At 35.9% G+C, this 20,248-nt stretch overlaps 1 non-coding gene across 1 annotated transcript; it reads right to left on the reverse strand.

Annotated features, from left to right (window-relative positions):
• Positions 1-8,696: 8,696 nt before the first annotated feature.
• On the reverse strand, positions 8,697-8,771 carry TRNAS-UGA (transfer RNA serine (anticodon UGA)). Its single transcript has one exon. It is a non-coding gene; the product is annotated as a tRNA-Ser (tRNA).
• Between the last annotated feature and the right edge of the window lie 11,477 nt (positions 8,772-20,248).

Raw genomic sequence — 20,248 nt, forward strand, 5'->3', positions numbered from 1 at the left:
CTGTAAATTTGCGTCTCCAATTTGCCAAGCCTAAATTTTTCTCAACGCCCTCTTATTCGTAGGAGAAATAAAATTAATTATAGCTGAATTTTTACTAGGATCAGGCATGATATTTGTACCAGATACTATGTGACCAAGGAAAGAAATTTCCTTGCGTGCAAACTTACATTGGAAAACTTTATAGAAATATTCACATTCTTAAGTTGCTTACAGCAATTCTACACGAAGATGTTCAGTCCAAGTTTTACTAAATATCAGAACGTCGTCCAAATAACATATCACGAAGTTACTAAAATCAAATAAGAAAATCTTGTTCATTCTATCTTGAAATACAGCAACAGCTGATCGAATGCCAAAAGGTAAATAACGAAATAAATATTGTCTTCCGCGATAGGAAAACGCTGTATTCGTACTTATACGAATGCTCGGTTAAATGTATTTCAAAGTACCCAAAAGAAAATTAATCGATGAAAAATAGTTTGCTCCCAAAAGGCGTTGTACATGTTGATTTAATTTCCGGAAGTCTACTACTGGCATCCATAAACCTCCTTGTTTTGGAACTATGTGTAACGAATTCAAGTACGGAGATGATTCTTGGTAAATAATCTCCCATTTCTGCCATTTTTCTAACTCTTCTACCAAAGCTTGTCATGTAGACATAGGAATAGGATATGGAACACTAGTAATAGGAACCTGTGTGTCTACCTGTTTATTAGCATGTCGTGGCTTATCTGAAACTGAATGTGGTATTTGCTTAAAAGTTCGAACAGTTGGTTCTTCTGCGAAGCATTTGAAATTTCATTATCAAAAACACTTTTCTTAGCCGCTTCCTTTGAGGGAATGTATTCATTTTCATCATTTAACATAATATAGTTAAATTCACGATTATATATATATCACTCCTATTATTATTATTTAACGTAATTTCCTTAGTAAAATCGGCACACAGTTCTCTTCCATTAGGGGTTACAAGTTTTAAATTTTGTTTTCTAAGGTCCAGAATTGCCTTATATTTTCTCAAAAACAGAATTCACAAAATTAAATCTCCATTCAGCTCCTTGAGAACAAACATTTCTACAGGAAAATATTTATCAGCAATTTTAAGAGCAATTACCTTCGATCCTACAATCTTACATCTCCTTGATCCACACAAAGTTTTATGTCATCCACTTTGTCAAGTTTTATGTTCCCAATTAACGTGAATAGTTTACACCAAATGTCAAAATTTTACACATTAGCTTGACTTCCTGTATCTATGGTCAATACGACCATGTTTAACTGGAACTTCTTTAAGTGGAATAGGAGTATCGGCTCCAGTAGAAAGTCAGTCTGGTTCTTCCTCAAACCATTCAAGCAAAAAATTAACTTGTAAAACATTTGTAAAATTATATCCTGTAAAATTAGTGTCCGAACTATTATCATCACAAAAATTCTTCCGCACTTCTTGCCCCTGCGATAAAAATAAGAGAGAGAGCGAGGCACATCTGTCTGCCATCTCAATTTAAAGGAGAATTATTCACATTGTTTTAAGAGTTTAACGATTGTTGTACTCTAGTTACAGGTATAAGGCCTTGACTAGCTGATTTCAATCTGTATTACTTGTCATATTAGTTTGAGGTGTAGTCTGGACTTGTGATGTTTGATAACCTTCCCAAGTCGATGAAACTCTTGCAGCTTGAGTAGGATGATGTGTATTAAAATTATTACTGTACTCAGGTCTATAATTACTCATTGTTCGTGTCACATAAAAATTAGCATCATTGACCAGGTTGAACATAATTAGACTGATATCCATTACAATACCTGTTTCTGAGGAAATTTCTGCCTCTTACATTGGTTCCATTATTAAACCTATTTCCAAAGTACAATATGATTTCCATTTTGTTTAAATCTCCTAAACGATTTGTTTTAATTTTCATTACCATTATTGCCAGGATTAAATTGACGATTACCATTATAATATGTTCGTCGAAAATTTCGCTGTTCATGACTAGATTCAGATGTTTGAGTAAACGAAGTAGTCATAGATTTGTCCCTTTTAAGATTTCCCTGTCGAACATTCAATTTCGTTTTGGTTTGTTCGCTCCTTTTATAAGATTTTTATACTTTGTCACTGTCAAATTCCTCTTCTGGAAGACACATTTGCCCCTTCGGTTAGTTTTCACAACGTCTAGTTTTCTCAACATACTTGGAAGTTGATCTACAGATGTTATTTCATGTCACGTTATATTATTATCAACGTAATCTGGAAATTGACTAATAATAAGTTGGATAACATCAGTGGGTCATTCCATGCCAAACGATCTAATGGTGGTTGCAGGACCTTTTTAGAAAAAAACCTTTTTTAGTACATACGTTTGTACATGTTTCTAGATATCAAAACCAATGTACAAAATCAATTATTGTGTTTAGTTCTCCTAGAGTAGCCATTTTTCCAACATGGCGCATGGCTTCCTTTGCTCATGAAGCACTTTTCAGAAACCTTAATGTCTCAAAAACCATTAGAGTTAGAGACTTGAAACAAAATTCATTTTGTAGCAAATGAAGTGTACTTTCTATGATATTCAAGTATGTTTTGCTTAAAAGTGCATCCTACGTACGAAAATTATGGTGGAAATTGTGGTAACGATATTTTAAAAAATGGATTTTTAAGCCCGATTTTTTCAATGAAGGGGTTTAGTATAAGGCTTGATTTTTTTTTCATGTGTAGACCTGTCTACAGGGTGTCTGCAAATAAAATATCAGTGCTTAGAAATTCAACCGTTTTTTACTGCTAGGGGTCACACATGGACGTTCATTGAATTTTGACAGTTTTCGAGGTTAAATATCTCAGATGGGTCCTCTTGAAAAATGCTGGAATTTGGCACAATGGAAGCCCTGCATGAACCTAACAAATCTCAACTTTTATATTCAACTCGTTTTAGTCAATATGAGGTAACGTATGTCACATAATTTCTGACATTGCAAAGTAAGATTAAACTACATTCCATACTTACAATAATGAAGTATTTTCTTTCTCTTCTTTAAATTTGGGTTAAATAAAGTCTCAGAAAATATAGTAACAAGGTTTTAATACTTGACTTACCAGAAATTGAAATTACAAGGTATGACAATTGAAAATCTACAAAATCTCATTGCAAAAGGTTTGATTTATTAGGTACCAATGGCCAGTTGGAGTTTTCAGCTCCAGTTTCATATTCATTCTCTTTGTTAAATCAGGCAGAATTCTTTGTTCTTTCACTAAGTTCCAGAGTAAATTATCAGAAACTTTCAATTCATCACATATATTTTTCTTGTCCAAGTGGTAGCAATCAAACTGATGATTCTGACCTTTTCAACATTAGTTTTTGCTAATTTACATTTTTCTTCTTATAATTTCAATTATATGATTGTACTGGCCATGCAGAGGATTATCACACTTGCTTTCCTTTTCTTCAGTTCTAATACTTTGTGAAAAGCAACTTTCCAGTTTCCTTTGCACTCCTTGTATGATATGAATAGTTTTTCGAGCAAGAGCACAGTATTGTTTTTCTGCAATCAGCCTCTTCAGTTTTGAAACAGCAGACACATAAAAAAAAACTTCATACATTTCCTTTAGTTTTTCTTGTGTGGGCACAATGACTTTCTATTATTGCATTTAAGTGAGTCACTTTCTCCAGATATGAAAATTTTACTCCAACATGTCAGGCATATTGATTTAACAGGTATAAGGCCTACCTGACACTTTTTTGTCTTACCATATGATGCAAATTGATTTAAAAACTTCCGTTACTTAACTTTTTCTTTAAGTGGTAGGCACAACATACTTTACCATATAAAAATCTATTTTCAATGGTATTTGCATATTGTCTCTAAGCCATCCACCTGTAGTCTTGCCCTAAGAAGTGTTTTATCATTTTCACCGAGTTCGTTAAGATTAATTAGGTCTTTGGAAACCTTACTAAAAGTGTATTTGTGACAGTCCTCTCCAGTTAAAAATTCTACAGAACACTCCATTTCCAGTCACAGATCACTACTCTCGGCACATTAGGCAAAGAAAGAATGACAGCAGAGATTATCCATGCACAGATAAATTTCAGGCTTGCCTCACATCCTATCAAAACATGTCCCTGAATCTTCTGCTAAGCATGACTCACATCTACTTCAACGAATGTCTGTTCTTGAGGAATATATATATTCTACCCGCTTTGACCCTCCAAAATAAATAGCCTACTTTCAGTGGAGTGCCCAAAGAGTGAGGTTGGAGGTCATAACCCAATACCTTTAGCCTAGTATTCCATAAACAATTACGTCAAAGGCAGGATAATGTGGCAAAAACAGGGCTTTATTCTTAAAAAGTATAAGTAACCCCCATCCCCTCCCTTTCGAAATTCCTACGCATGCCACTGACTACCTTAAGCTGCAGGTACTGCTACATTAAAAAAATGTTGGGGGAAGCTCAGTTTTGAAGCTGACAATACCAATTGGTTATTGGTACCTAATAAATCAAACCTTTTGCAATGAGATTTCACAGATTTTCAATTGTCATACCTTGTAATTTTAATTTCTGGTAAGTCAAGTATTAAACACTTATTCATAATTGGGAAAAGAGAGACGTGGTAGTATAGAAATACGGAGAAACTAGTACTCACTTTTATCCGCGAAGCTGTTTTTTCTCCTTTTTCGATTAATTTCAGTGGCCACTGCCACCATCCTCATGGGAACTTGCTGTACTGTTGCTTGGCGTGCGTCTTTGTTTGTAGTTACTATATAACCTTATGCTACTATATTTTCTGAGGCTTTATTTAACCCAAATTTAAAGAAGAAAAAGAAATATCTTCATTATTCTACGTAAGGGATGTAGTTTCACCTTACTTTGCAATGTCAGAAATTAGTGACATACGTTACCTTATATTGACCAAAACGAGTTGAATCTAAAAGTTGATTTTTACTGTGAGTTAGGTTCATGCAGGGCTTTCCGTCTGCCGAATTTCAGCATTTTTCAAGAGGACCCATCTGAGATATTTAACCTCGAAAACTGTCAAAATTCAATGAACGGCCATATTTGAGCCCACGCTGTAAAAAAAGGTTGAATTTCTAGGCATTGATATTTTATTTGCAGACACCCTGTAGGCAGGTCTACACATGAAAAAAAATCTAGCCTTAGACTAAATCCTTTGATTGAAAATATCGGGCTTAAATATCCAATTTTGTAACTACCGTTACCACAATTTCCACCATAATTTTCGTACTTAGGATGCAATTTTAAGCAAACCATACTTGAATATCATAGACAGTTTACTTCATTAGCTACAAAATTAATTTTGTTTCAAGTCTCTGGTACTAATGGTTTTTGAGACATTAAGGTTTCTGGAAAGTGCTACATGAGCAAAGAAAGCCATGCGCCATGTTGGAAAAATGGCTACTCCAGGAGAACTAAACACAATAATTTATTTTGTACATTGGTCTTGATATCTAGAAACATGTACAAACGTATGTACTAAAAATGAAATTTTTCTAAAATGGTCATGCAACCAATTATTTTAAAATTGGTTCATTTGGCATGGAATGACCCCCAGTATCTTGAGGATAATCTATCAGATTATAGTAACTTGAATGTGTTTTCAGAACAAAAGTTTCTATATTTCCATGTTGTAACGCATCATACTTTCTATTTCTCAACACTGCTAATTGTGACTAAATAACCTCTGTTGACGCGAATTGGTTCCTAAACTTTTGAACGAAATCGTCGTATCAAGAAAATTACCGTTTATGTGCTCTAAACCAATATCCTCCACGATTTGTAAAGCACCGTTGCACTCTTTGTAATCTCAAATGTTTAGGAATACCAGTCAAATCCAAAGTGCTATTCAATTGTTCTATATATTCCCTAGCAGATTGAACTTCTATTTTGCCGGAAAACTTAGGAAGATGATCTAATTCATTAATTTTTAGACACCTAGTTCTACCACTATCAGATACAAAAGGTGTAGGCGTATTGCTTGATTTCCAACATGACAATTTGCATTTGGATTGAAAATGTAATTTCCCACAGATTTTTCTTGAGGATAAGTGCTATGTATACTATTACATGTGTTATGTTGATCTTCTTTCCTAAAATCGTGTATATAACAACGATGATCCTGGTTAGGTTCACGGCAAAGCGGAACATTGATCTAATCAGCAAGCTCATCACTTGTACACCAAGCACAAGATAAAGGATTACTCTGAACATTACAATTATCAAATGATGTTCGATGAATATTGTCACATACAGAGTTTGTCGACGTAACATATCTAAAATGAAACAATATATATATATATATATATATATATATATATATATATATATATATATATATATATATCGAACTGTTTATTACACCTAATTTTCAATTTAATTCTCGCAAAACACAAATTTCCAGAAAAACGGAAATCCACGGCAATTTGTCCAATTTCCAAAACCAACGACACAAACAACGTACAAAACTATCGACCAATAAGTACGACTATCAGCACCAGCAAAAAGATGGTATAGCTCATGCATAGTTACATATTTGACAACGTAAAACCTGCAGCATCATCGTTTCAGCACGCCTTTGTACCAGATTGATCAGTGCTGACCAATCTCTCCGATATTAACAATTGTGTTAGTTCAACCTTGGACAAAGGAGGTCGGGTTGACGCACTATATACCGATTCTTGTAAAGTGTTCGATATGGTTAACCACGATATCCTATTAAGTAAATTAGCATGTCTTAGCTTACTGAGCTACAGCGTCAACTGTCCGTTCCTATTTGCAGAACCATAAGCAGTACGTGACGTGCGTAGCTCATACATCTTCAGGAGTACCTCATGGGGCTAACATTGTACTACTTCCTTTAAAAATATTTATTATCGACTTGATTGATTCATTTGCAAACTTACACAAATTACTGTTTGTAGATGACCTGGAATTTACAGAAAAATATTAATCATTGTATAAGCAACGACAGTATTCAACTTCAAAATGATATTACAATGTTAGAAATGTGGACAATATACAAGGGTTGATCAAATGAAAAGGTACGAAACGTCGTAACAACGGAATCGTTTATATAATACCGATGCCGCGATGGGAGAACGTAGCGTGATATGTAGGGGTGCGATTGGAGTCGCCACGCGGCATCGGAGCATGCAGGGGAACGCGCATGCGCAGGAGAGAGCAGAGGCTCCGATACAGAGCGCCGTCCAAGTGACGCGGCAGTGCGTTTTCGGACAGGATGGCGTTAACATTGGCAAATTCGACTGTTGAGGAGCAGCGAGGCATTATCCGTTTTATGACAGCGGAAGGTGTTAAACCGGCCGATATTCATCGTCGGATGGTGAACGTTTACGGGGAAGACTGTGTGTCTGGAAAATCAGTGAGGAAATGGAGTGCCCGTTTTCGTTCTGCTCCATGATAACGCACGTCCACACGTCTCCAGGGTCACACAAGCGGAACTGGCCAGGTTCAAGTGGGAACAGGTAGACCATCCGCCCTACAGTCCGGACTTATCCCCCTGTGACTTCCATGTGTTTAGTTCCCTGAAAAAGCATCTCAAAGGAAAACGCTTCACCTCGGACGATGAACTCAAGGACGCTGTGAAGGACTGGGTCGCGTCACGGCCAAAGGAATTCTGGGAAAAAGGAATCATTCGGCTCGTTCATCAATGGGATCAATGTGCTCAGGCCTATGGAGGATACTTTAAATAAAGTATTCATTTACCTTTTCATTTCATCAACCCTTGTATAATTATTTACCAAATAACCCAATGGATTAAAAATTAAGAATACTAGAGTTTGTACTCCAATTAAAAATTAACCAAGAAACCTACTTAAGAACAAGATACATCAAAAGTTAGATTATTTAATTCTACGTTAACGTATGGTAATCAACTTTGCTTTTTGAGCATCCTTTCTATAATCTATGCTACTGAGAACAAAACAAGTACCGTTTATCTTTCCTTAGTTTTCAACTGTTTGCCCTCTTTGAAATTCTATAAATATGGTAATATGAATGACATTTTAATACGGTTCCGACAAAAAGGTGTTAAACACAATTCTTAATTTTTAGATACTTTTTTAGTTGGCCAAAAAATATTCTTATCAATTTTGTGAAACAACATTTTCTTAGAAATGGGTAGACCAGAAATTCAATGGTCCGATTTTGAAACTCTTTGCATCGCATGTGCATTCAAAATCCATTATCATTGTCGATTCACATTGCGAGTCATATTTTATAGAGAATTTTAATCAACAGAGTAAAGATGTTTGTTTGAATGTGGCGACACCGAAAAGTTATTTCACAAAGTTGATTAAAACGTTTCTTGACCAATTTTAAATATTTGAAAATTAAGAATTGAGTCTAAAACTTTTCTACCTGTACCGTATTTAAATTTTATCACAAGCATTCTATATTAACAGAATTACAGAGGGCGATAATTTTATGAATTAAAAAGGCAACTTGTCTTTCTCACGGCGATAAAAAATTGAAGGATAATCTATGGTTACCGCAGATTAACTCAGATTTGAATAACGTAGATTTTGATGTAATTTGTTTGCATATAGGTCTACAGGTTAATTCTTAATTGGATTTGAGTTGGTTTTGATTTGAGTTGGTGTTTTAAGTCCACTTTATGCACAGTAAGGCTAATCGGGACTGGACCTACAGTTTAAAGTGGGATCCGAACCACTTGTGCCTCCACCGGGTATCGAACCCGGGACCCCTCGATTTCAAGGCAATGACGCTACCACTGCGCCATGGGGGAGGCTTAATTCTTAATTGGAGTCCAAACTCGAGTATCCATAATGTTCAATCCGATTCCTAGAATTTCCTCCTTCGGTGCAAGTAGCACCAGAATACCGGTGGGTGCAAAATGTCGCAGTGCAGATAGTACGATAAAAGTCCAGAACCACGTCATGATTTACACATATATTTATTACCTTTTTGATTAGGTAAATCGTATCCTTAAAGCATTCTAAATATATGTATCTTCCATCTTATCAGTCGGTGTCTTTCAGTTGGCCTCCATCACCAGGGAGACCAGCCTTACTCCAACTTCGTGTGGTCGAAGAAAAACATCGTGAAGAAGAAGGAGGTTCAACTTCCAGTGTATGAGGTGAAAATTTGTGCTCAGAAGAAACCTGTGAATGTAAAAGTGGCAAATGGTAAGGACATGAAGTTTCAGCAAAGATAAAAATCACTAAAGAATAATAATTCTGGACACTTGATACGACAAAATTAAATGCTGTATGCATCTTTTTACCATTACATGTATTATCTGTAAAAACCAATTAATTGTAAATGCAACATGGAAATTTGAAGTTTCAAACTTTTGAAAGTGTAAATTATAATTTTCTCATGAACTGTTGTACATTGTTTTACATGCATGTACAGTATATATTTCCATTCCTACGAAGTTATTAAATTTAATATTATAATTTGTAAGTCTGCAAAAGAGGACTCTTCAGATATTTTAACATATGTAATTGCCTACTGTACATTGCACTGAAATTCCATTCCATACGACACGGAAACAATTTAAAATATGAATTTGAAGTATTTGGCTGATTTTTCACGATGTTATGGGAATTTCATTGAAAGAATTTAAAAGAAAGACATAGTTTATATTTCTTAAGATGCTATTTAACTTGAAGTATTCGTAAGAATGCAGTTTGGATTTTAACAAAAGCCGTCACTTGAAATCAATCTTCAAACTAAATAGAGAGGACTCGAAATCAACAACATAAACCAGTGTTGTAGAATTCGCCGAGTCTCTGTTAATTTAGTTTCAAAAGAACTAGTTTAATACAGTATTTAAAAAATATGCATGTTACGAAACAAATATAGAGTAATGTTCATATTCCTGTTAGATAACGAAACACAATATCAATGCAATCTATAAATCCTAAAATCCCAAAGTGCATTAGTGCGGAGTATTAGAAAGCCTTTGGGGTGAATTAAATACTGAAATATATGTGTGTACAACAATAAATGTAGTAATTTCTCGGCAACACAGAGCAAAGAAGCACCTTAATGTTGTGAATTGTGAAAGAATATGCTATTCATATCGTATTAGGTTGACTAACATGGAGTAGTTTTTCGGACTTCTGTTTCATGCTCCGTACCTAAAAACTAAATATTTTCTTTATAACCACGAATTTTTCTTCTTCACCTGTACGTTGGGTGCGGGCGTGCTAGTTGAGACTACGTACACAGGATATAGGAAATGAAATGGGCAATGCTACAAGTAGAATGGATTATAATGGAAAAGTATTTTTTATTTACTACAGAGCGAAATTCAGCCTCGGGCTGATCTGCCACCTAACACTGGTAATTAAAAGTTACAATACATTATATTTATAAAACTAAAATCAAATATATAACATGAATGAATTTGACATAAATAAAAAAAATAATTGTAAGAGACCACTTTTAAAATAATATATTTTTATGTGGTGTGTTGAAAGTTCAGAACCAATGTTAATTTACTTTTACTATCAACGATTTGAAGAAGCGGGCACTTTTTTTTATCATGGCTTGCGTTATTTTCTCCTTTCGTAAGCATCAGCTCCAACATCTCAGCTGAACTAAGTCCTAGGACAATGAAATAAAATCTGTGATGTTAAGCACATTATAGCCTTCATGATACATTTGATGGTGAAAATTATGAATCCCAATTGTTCAAAATGTAATTTTTGGGATTTTTTTTAAAGGGGGTAGGCAGTTTTTTAACATTTGATTTTTTTTGTACAAGTAGATAGAAGTTTGAAACCTTCAATGGAGAAGCAGGAACGTCTGATATGTAGTACGTACAAATTCGTATGGATTTACCCCCCGAGGAGAAATGAAAGAAAGTATATATACACAGGGTGTCGTTTTAATGGCGCCCGCGGACCACAGAAACATATAGAGGACGTGAAAAGAAACCAAATTTCTCAGTAACATGTTTCCCGTTTGTGCATCGTTTAGGCGCTAAAGTCGTTCAAAAAAACCAGTTTTGCCGCCTGAATGCTGCCAACCAGACACAACATTTAATCGCATCATTTCCTGCGGCGAAACAGTGCACGGCAATGTTGCAAGAAATACACAAATTGTGTGGAAAATGACAGACTACCAACCATATTTTGAGCTGTGAAACGAACATAGGAACGCATCCAGTAGGCCGAACGTCCATGGTAACACTCACTGCCTACCAGCCAGAAGTCGAGCAGTCATCCCAGGGGAAGGGGTAATGGAACCAAACATACGAAAAATGGTAAAAAAGAACAACGTATTCCAAATGAAGTGCAATATGGAATTTTGTCTCACCTCCATGTCAACTTTTAACTGCTTTTTTTGGAAGTTTATAATTTTTCTTTATCAAAATAACACTATTAATACTATTCAGGCAAGAGTTTTTAATAGATTTTGGACACAAGTGTGTTTTGTCAAGTTCTACCCTTTTATTTTACAAGTTTTTGCTTTTTTACTCAAATAACATTTCTTTCAATCTTATCTTTTCCTGCAAATCCTATCATTTTCTCTCTTTCTCTCTCTCTCTCTCTCTCTCTCTCTCTCTCTCTCTCTCTCTCTCTAAGTTTGAACATATGCATGTGTATGTTCTCGCAACTATCTCTCCCTTTCACTATCTCCATTTCGGTCCTCTTTCTCTCTCTCTCTCTTATTATTGGAGCTCGGATTTGTATGCAATTACATATGTTTTTTCTTTCTACGTAGATACATACCTTGAACAGGAAAATGTTAACGAATTATGTAACGGACATACATACGTTTTATTTATTATTGATTTTGCATACGTTTTATGTTACATATTTTTTACATATTTGCCAGGATATTACATATTTTACATATTTGCTAATTTACTTTTTCCCTTTTTTGATCCTTTTTCCTATATTTTCGACCTCTGGAACACATTGAAGAAAATTTGTATCTCCTGTAATCTCACCTAAAATTACGATCACCTTAAATTGACTGCCAATTCGAAAGACACATTTTTTTTTTGCTTTTAGTCTTCAGTGAAGACCAAAACGAAATACGGGAACTGTTATTTATCGAGGTATGCTTGAGTTTCTCCCTCCCCTTTCCATTTACGTATTTTTGTGTCGCTTTTAGTTTCAGGCAAAGCACCTAGAAACTTGGCATTCGTGGACAAGAAAGCTACTTTCCTGTACGTAGCGAGTTACACAATATGATCCCTTCTAGTACAAACAGTACAAAACTAGCTATGTATTTTCATTCAATTGTTCTTTCTGTAGATGCTGTTTTATACAATTTGTTTCGAACGTTACAAAGAGCTCTCTTACATATTTGCATCTTATACAATAATTTGCAATGTGAAGAGTAATTAATAGTTCAGAAATATGGTTTCTTAAATATGTACAGTTGCTGTGCTTTTTGAGTTTATACATTTGACACAAATTTTAATTTCAACAACTTATGTCCTTAAAAATATGTTGAATATGTTCAAATAAAATAAATATCTACCAGAATTCTTGAAATTGCTTGGATACTCGATTATTGTTAATATTACATATTCTTTGATACTACATATTTAGCTACATATCCTTTTGCTAATACATATTAAGGTACATACAGAATTTTATTAATTACTGTTACATATTTATATACATATTTTGTACTACTTTGAGATTACATTAAAATCCTGGGTCTACTAATCACACACACATTTATTTCTGTTCCTGCACCCTTTTATTAAATCATCTGACTCTACTTTTGCTCTTTGTCTATGTTTTACTTCTATTTATCTGTTTCTGATTCTCTTTCTAAGGTTCTACTTTTCTATTTGAGGTTCCTCCTTTGTCTCTCTTTCTTCCCTTCCTTTCTCCGTGAACTCTTCTTGCTTTTCGACAAACACAACTCTCCGTTGAGCAATTTTATCACCGAAGAGAGCAGGAGCAGAGATTGCAAGAGTTTCTACATAGTAATTCTTCCTTTCAGGGTTGATTCTGCCGGTGCTGAGGATCTTCGTGACGCTTGAACGACAAATCAGAAGCCACATAATCCAGCTGTACCTTCCCAGCACCATCTTCGTGGTACTCTCGTGGGGGAGCTTCGTGGTGCCCCCGGAAGCGGTTCCAGGGAGGATGTCCCTCCTCGTCACGAGCCTCTTGTCTCTGATCACCATGCTCGTGGCCAACAGGTAAGTCGCGTGCCATTAAACGTATTTATGTTCTCTTCTCTTCTGTACGTTAGCATTGCCCAATGTGTCAATAGAAGTTAGAATGGAATGAGTGATCAGCTTCTCTCGGAATTTACACGACATGAGTTCAAGAGCTAACTAGAGTCTCGTCTTCAAGATGTAAATATGAAAATGACGTAATTTGGTGAAATTTGGTATCTTACCCAGAACCCACATGACTAATATGATTAAAAGAGTAAAAATATGTACGGGGTGAACCAAAAATCACAATCAAATATTGGTATAATATTATTATTGTTAATGAAGATGTGGAAATCATGAACTATATTGATGTGCACAACACAGTACATTAAGGAGTTAAAAAGAACAAGAATACCTGAGACGTCAATTACACTGCAGCTCGCAATGATCGAACTTCTAGATACATTCATAATCATTGTCGGAATACAACTGGATTCGCTGCAACGTGCGTCGGATTGTTCGTTTCAGCATATCGGGAGTGATCATCCTGAAGACAGGAATAATTTCTTCTTTTAAACATTTAACGGATTTCATACGAATTTCATTATCTTTTCATTTACGAAGAGCTATATGGCCTTGAACTGCAGCTTTCGGACGGGCCTTTATCGGAAAACATGGCTCTTAACCGCAGGATTGGGATTGGCTATACTCCATCGGAAAACAAAGGAAATGTTACCACACAACGTATGAGAAGAAAAATATTCATCTCAACCTTTAAATTTTACGTCATTTCTCTTCCAATAGAATAACATCTGATTGTGACTTTCGGCCAACGGTTCGGACAAATGTAATTGAAGGTTCTTAGTTGGCTATAAATTATTTTATTTAGATATCGGATAATTCTATTGGTTATCGCATGTTTGAATACTGCAATGAGGGATTTTCGCTCGAGCGCTCGATAGTTCACTCAAGCCACAGTAGATGGCATACAGAATTGACTCAAACTCTGGAACCCTATTAGTACACGTATTTCCCTCATTTGTCTGTGGTAGTGGGCCCTAAAACATGGATAAATAAGTTAAAGACGCGATGGAGTTGAAACTTAAGTGAACATAGTCATCGTCTATCTCCAAGTGAAAACGAAATAGTTGATCATGGGCTGAAACTACGTACCTAGGCTGAAATTTTATGTTTCTACGATTATTGTCACGTTAAAATGATGTTCCATTTCGCAAAAGTGAACAATGATGTACCAAGGTAACTTAATACATAAGATAGCGCTATCCGAAAATTGCCGATCATACACGAGCGGTTGACGTCATAGTGGAGGCTCTGGTCCCCCTTCGGTTATGCTCGGAGCTTGGCCGTAGCAAACGGCAGCTGCCATTTCTATGCGAGGTTCAGAGAGGGAAAGTGTTTCATTACTTTGAGGGGGAAATATTAATTATCATACTTTATGATGGTATTGAGTATGGCTGAGCCGATATCACTTTGAACTGATAACGATACCCTCACCGATACCGATGCCAATACAGATTCTTGTATAATTTCAATTTTAAATAAAATGTATAATTATATAAGTGAGTTTAGGCGCGTGTGCGCGTATTTTTTGTTATTATTACATTATATACGTATTCATTTCTTAAGATGTGCGATGAATAAATTAACCCAGGAAATTGCTCTCTTCTAACGATGCATCTCAACTTTACAGTATTAAATTTTAGATAAGTGACAATTGATCAGATGTTTCAAATATGTGAGAAATATTAAGTGCAGCTAAGAGCGTCGTCACCCCACGCATAATGTTGAAAAATGAGATCATGTCCCTCTTCAACCTCCTCTCTAAAGAGAGAGATTTCTACAATACACCAGGTGCCTCGTTAGCTACCGGAACCTCATTGGGGTTATTGTTACACGAGACCGCATCTGCAGGAACAAAGTTTGGTAGACTTCGAAGGAACTCCTATGGGGAAAATTTCAAGTTACCCTTGATTTGCAAGATACTTGACCGCGAGATTTATTTGTGTAAGGATCTTTGTGTGACGTACTTGCTGTTCACGGAAACTTGCGTGCAGGTTCACTTAACAAATGCACAACTATTTTTTTTTCAAAACCAAACATAAGTTGGAAAAGCTGAACGAGCATTTCAAAGGAAACTTACTTTCGTTTTGGCCGCGCTTCTAGCGACTCAAAAACAATGGTATCGGCAAAAATATCAACTGATACCGATACCCATGGTATCGGCCGATACCGGTACATCGGTATCGATATCGGCTCAGCCCTAGTATTGAGGTATTCATTTAATGATTAGTAACGTAATTGAAACATGCTACTTTTAAAAGGGGAAAGTACATGTGCAGACTTATTGTAAAAATTAATGTTTCTGAAACCTGATCGATATATTACAAAGAAGGTTGTCCGTGTTCTCATTAGCATTTTACATTTCATCATTTCATAAATCGTTTATGATTGTAATAAAAACGTTGCATGCTAATGAAGAATTGTATAGTGGAAGAGTTAAAAATAAACAATTGATTGACAGATTTGGTTTATTTTCGCTTCTCTTTAATTTGAAAGGAAAACCCAGAAGCGGTAGTTTCCATCCGTCGTTCTCTTTCATTGTTTACACAAGCCGGTCTCCGTGGCGTATTCGTTAGCAAATCGCGCTTCAACGCCAGGGGTCCGGGTTCGAATTTTGGCCTGCGCATGGATGTTTGTGAGTGTTCATTCATCAATTTCATAATTTCGTTACTCATCCCTATCTTCGCAAATTAGCCAAAAGTGGCACAAGAAGCGAAGTAAAATAAAGCAAAGCAGTCTGTGTTTCCACATACATCATATTTACTAAATTCTCAATTTTCTCATTAAGGACAAATCAATGTCTTGCCCGATTGAATTCGAACCCTAGACCCCTGGTGTCGCAGTGTGCTGTACAAACAACTCCCCCATGGAGATCAACAGAGGCCTCCAACGTAGTATGGGCCTCACAGAATGTCACAGGAGTATTATCGGATTATAAATTATGGATATTAGAGTTTGGATAATAAATGAATAAAATATGTAATTTATAAATAAAGAAAACACCCATCTTATATTTATAGAATTCATAGAGAGCGATAGTTTGCCAAATTACAAGAAAATACTATTTTGTTCTCCAGACGATAAAAATAGAAGGCATACTCGAAAAAGAATTGGTAACTATAGATTGATACATAATTGTATAAGCTGATTTTTGGTATAACTCGTTCTTATGTGGCTCTACTGGTTAACTTTTAATTGGAGTCCAAACTTGAGTAATTTTTAATCAGATAGTAGTCCGGTATAATCTGTTTACAACATTTAACATTTACAACTACAAAAGTCTAATATTTAGTTTTCTGACTGAGTCGTTCCTTCTAATTCATTCAGAACGTTGCCATCACTTCCAAGAACAATTCAAATTTTACATAACATCAGAAAGTACATAAATAATACTTATAAGCTTAAAATCCAATCCTTACAGTTCTCCATAATCTAACTATTTTTTAAAATTATCAAAGGAAAGAACCAATATTCAAATTTTACTCTGCCGACATTGACCAGTTGGTACTATTTTGCTTCTGCATCAAAAACAAGACACAGAAAGAGAACGAAATTGTAGGTATCAGAAGCACAAACTATTGGCTTTCACTTCATATATATTCGTATTTCAACAAAAGATGCAGGAACCAATATAATAGGGTACATAAACAAAAGTACTGACATCGGTACATTATAGGCAACTGGTTTCGTAACTTGGACCGCAGGTTGCTTAGGTTGGACCGCTCACAAAAGGCATGTACGTATGTATGTCTACGGTATCTAGACACCTGAAGCGCTCATTGCACACACCATTGTGGTATTTACTCCACGTTCACCGCTTGTAGCAGCACCTACCTGTGATTTTCCTTTCTTTGCTACAATTTTTTGTGGACGTTTCTGGACTGTTGTGAAACCTGACTCATCCACGTTGAATATTCGGTAAGCTATAAAACCAAAAAAAACATACCACCTACTAAACTCGTACAAGCCATTTATTTATATATTTTATTTATTTATTATTAAACACAACAGGCGAATGCCCAATTAGAGTGTTCTACATTTCTTGCTTTGAGTTTGTAAATTTAGAGTTTGATAATAAATGTTATTGTGCAGAAATATAAATAAATATAAAACATTTCAACACTAAATTATATGTGTATACAACAGTTAACAAACCGAGTTCTAATAATACATTTTAATTGAAGACAATGGAATAAAATATCTAACTATTATCTACAAAAATAGCCTACATGAATACAATATTTCAATTATTAAGTACAATCCACAACGTATTTACATTTACACTCAGTATTTCAGATCTTTACCACCATGTAATATACAGGGTGGCTCAATAAGTCACTTAACACCCTCAGTACAAGGCCACTGCGGCATGGAATTTGAAATTGGCGATGACCAATCGTTATCTGGCCAAGAGGGAACCACATTGACGCCACCCACACAGTCGGCGGCCATCTTGATGTCCGCCATCTTGAATTCAACTTCAGAATCTTAAATGGGAAGGGGGTCGTGCGACATATCATAATGGGCTAGTATTTCACGAGAAATGCAATGGTGAAGGTTTTTTCGACGTATCTTTAACCAGTAAAAAGTTATGACTGAATTATTGTACCAATTTGCTCCTTTTCGAGGTGTTAGAAAAATGCCTTAAAATTTGTTTAGCGCTTCGGTAATGCATCGAGATCAAAGTGACGTCTATGGAGAGACGTTTGCATTTGTCGCGAACAATTTACAGTGTGACGCTTCCATTGAATTAAAAGTCCTTCACAGTGACAAGGCTAATGTTTATGTTCATAAGGAAGTTCATAAACAGAATATGTGACCCTTGTCATCTGATAACTAACTTTGGACAAAAACTGGTTCATAACGTTCCCATAAGTGTTCTGGTGTTCTTCCCTATTGAAAAAAGTCTGTAAAAAGTACCTTCTTCCATAAGCAAGGATGAAAAAAACTGTTTATTTAACAAATTCAAGTAGCCCTAGGCATTTAAGGTTCCGTTGATGGAAAATTGACTAACCAATCGTGTTCCACACAGCACGCCACACCATTAACTTACCAGCACTAACCAACCATTCAGTTTTTATCTGTCGAAAATGGGTTTTCAGATAAAAATCATCGAATATTCTGTTTATGAACTTCCTTATGAACATAAACATTAGCCTTGTCACTGTGAAGGACTTTTAATTCAATGGAAGCGTCACACTGTAAATTGTTCGCGACAACCATTCATAATGCACAGCTCTTCATGGATGTATCCGATTAAAATAATGTGCAATGGCATGCAAACGTCTCTCCATAGACGTCACTTTCATCTCGATGCATTACCGAAGCGCTAGACAAATTTTAAGGCATTTTTCTAACACCTCGAAAAAAGAGCAAATTGGTACAATAATTCAGTCATAACTTTTTACTGGTTAAAGATACGTCGAAAAACCCTTCACCATTGCATTTCTCGTGAAATTCTAGTCCATTTTGATATGTCGCACAACCCCCTTCCCATTTAAAATTCTGAAGTTGAATTCAAGATGGCGGACATCAAGATGGCCGCCGACCGTGTGGGTGGCGTCAATGTAGTTCCCCCTTGGCCTGATAACGATTGGTCATCACCATTTCCATGTTGCGCGCTCCAGTGGCCTTGTACTGAGGGTGTTAAGTGACTTATTGAGCCACCCTGTATTATAAATTACTTAAAGTATGGAAATGAAATAAACGCAGTATAAATCAAGGATAGAAGTTATTTACCTTGAAGAAATACATTAATTATATATTCTGTCAGAAAAGTACCGGGAATTGTTAAATAAAATGCACAATTTTCATTTATTCATCACTATTTATTTTGTCGCCTTCAAAGTAGACTCATTTGATGCAACACATATATGCCAGCGTTTTTTCCAGTCTTCGAAATACTTTTTATAGGCGCTTTCCGGTATGGCCTTGAGCTCCTTCCACGAATTTTGCTTTATGGCTTCAATGGAGCCAAAATGGGTACCCCGGAGCGGCAATTTTAGTTTTGGAAACATAAAGAAGTCACACGGGGCCACCAGATCTGGTGAATACGGTGGTTGTTCGATGGTATTTATTGTGTCTTTGGCCTTAATATCGGTCACAACGCATCATCGTCGTGTAACATCCACGAATTGTTCTTCCACAAATCTGGCCGTTTCTGACGGATTTTCTCACGGAAACGCTTCAATACGGCCAAATAGTATTCTTTATTGACCGTCTGTCCTCTGGAACGAATTCACGATGCACCAAACCACGAATATCGAAGAAAACAATGAGCATCACCTTGACTTTTGAGCGACTTTGACGTGGTTTCTTCGGTTTCTGCTCGTCTTTTGTCCTCCATTCTGATAACTGTTGACTTGTTTGCATGTCTCGTCACCAGTTATGATGCGTTCCATGAATGTCGGATCAGAATTGGAGCGATTCAGCATGTCTAATGAGACCTGCTCAAGGTACTGTTTTTGAAGAAAATTCAGCTCTATTGGAACAAGCCGTGCGGCGACGCGTCTCATGCCCAAAATATCCACCAAAATCGAACAAACAGACTCGTGAGAGATGTTAAGGTCAATAGCTATCTCTCTTAAGCTGGAATGGCGATTATCGAGCAAAATTTCCTACACTTTTTCGATGTTTTCATCGGTTGAAGAGGTCGAAGGTCGTCCAGAACGAGGTATGTCTTCGACGATCTCTCGGCCCTCCTTGAACGCTTTGTACCACTCGTCAGCCCGTGTTCTTGATAAAACTGATTCACCATAAGTCTTTTCTAACATTTTTAGCGAGTCAGCACACGAAATTCCGTTCGCAACACAAAATTTAAAGCAAACTCTTTGTTCAATAATTTCGTTCATTGTAAAAATCGTGATTCACTACTGAAGTGGACTGATTCAGCCTGATGCTGTAAACAAACTTGTTTTGTCAACTCGCTCTCATGTTTGGCATAGTAATTAAGTACAGAGCTACCAACTTACGAAAAAATATTTTTAAAATAATAAAGGACCTGTAAATAATTGACACTCTAGAAAGTACGTACATATATGTAA

The sequence above is a fragment of the Lepisma saccharinum genome, unplaced genomic scaffold (genome assembly GCF_977018435.1).
Source record: "Lepisma saccharinum unplaced genomic scaffold, izLepSacc3.1 HAP1_SCAFFOLD_774, whole genome shotgun sequence".
Classification (NCBI taxonomy): Eukaryota; Metazoa; Arthropoda; class Insecta; order Zygentoma; family Lepismatidae; genus Lepisma; species Lepisma saccharinum.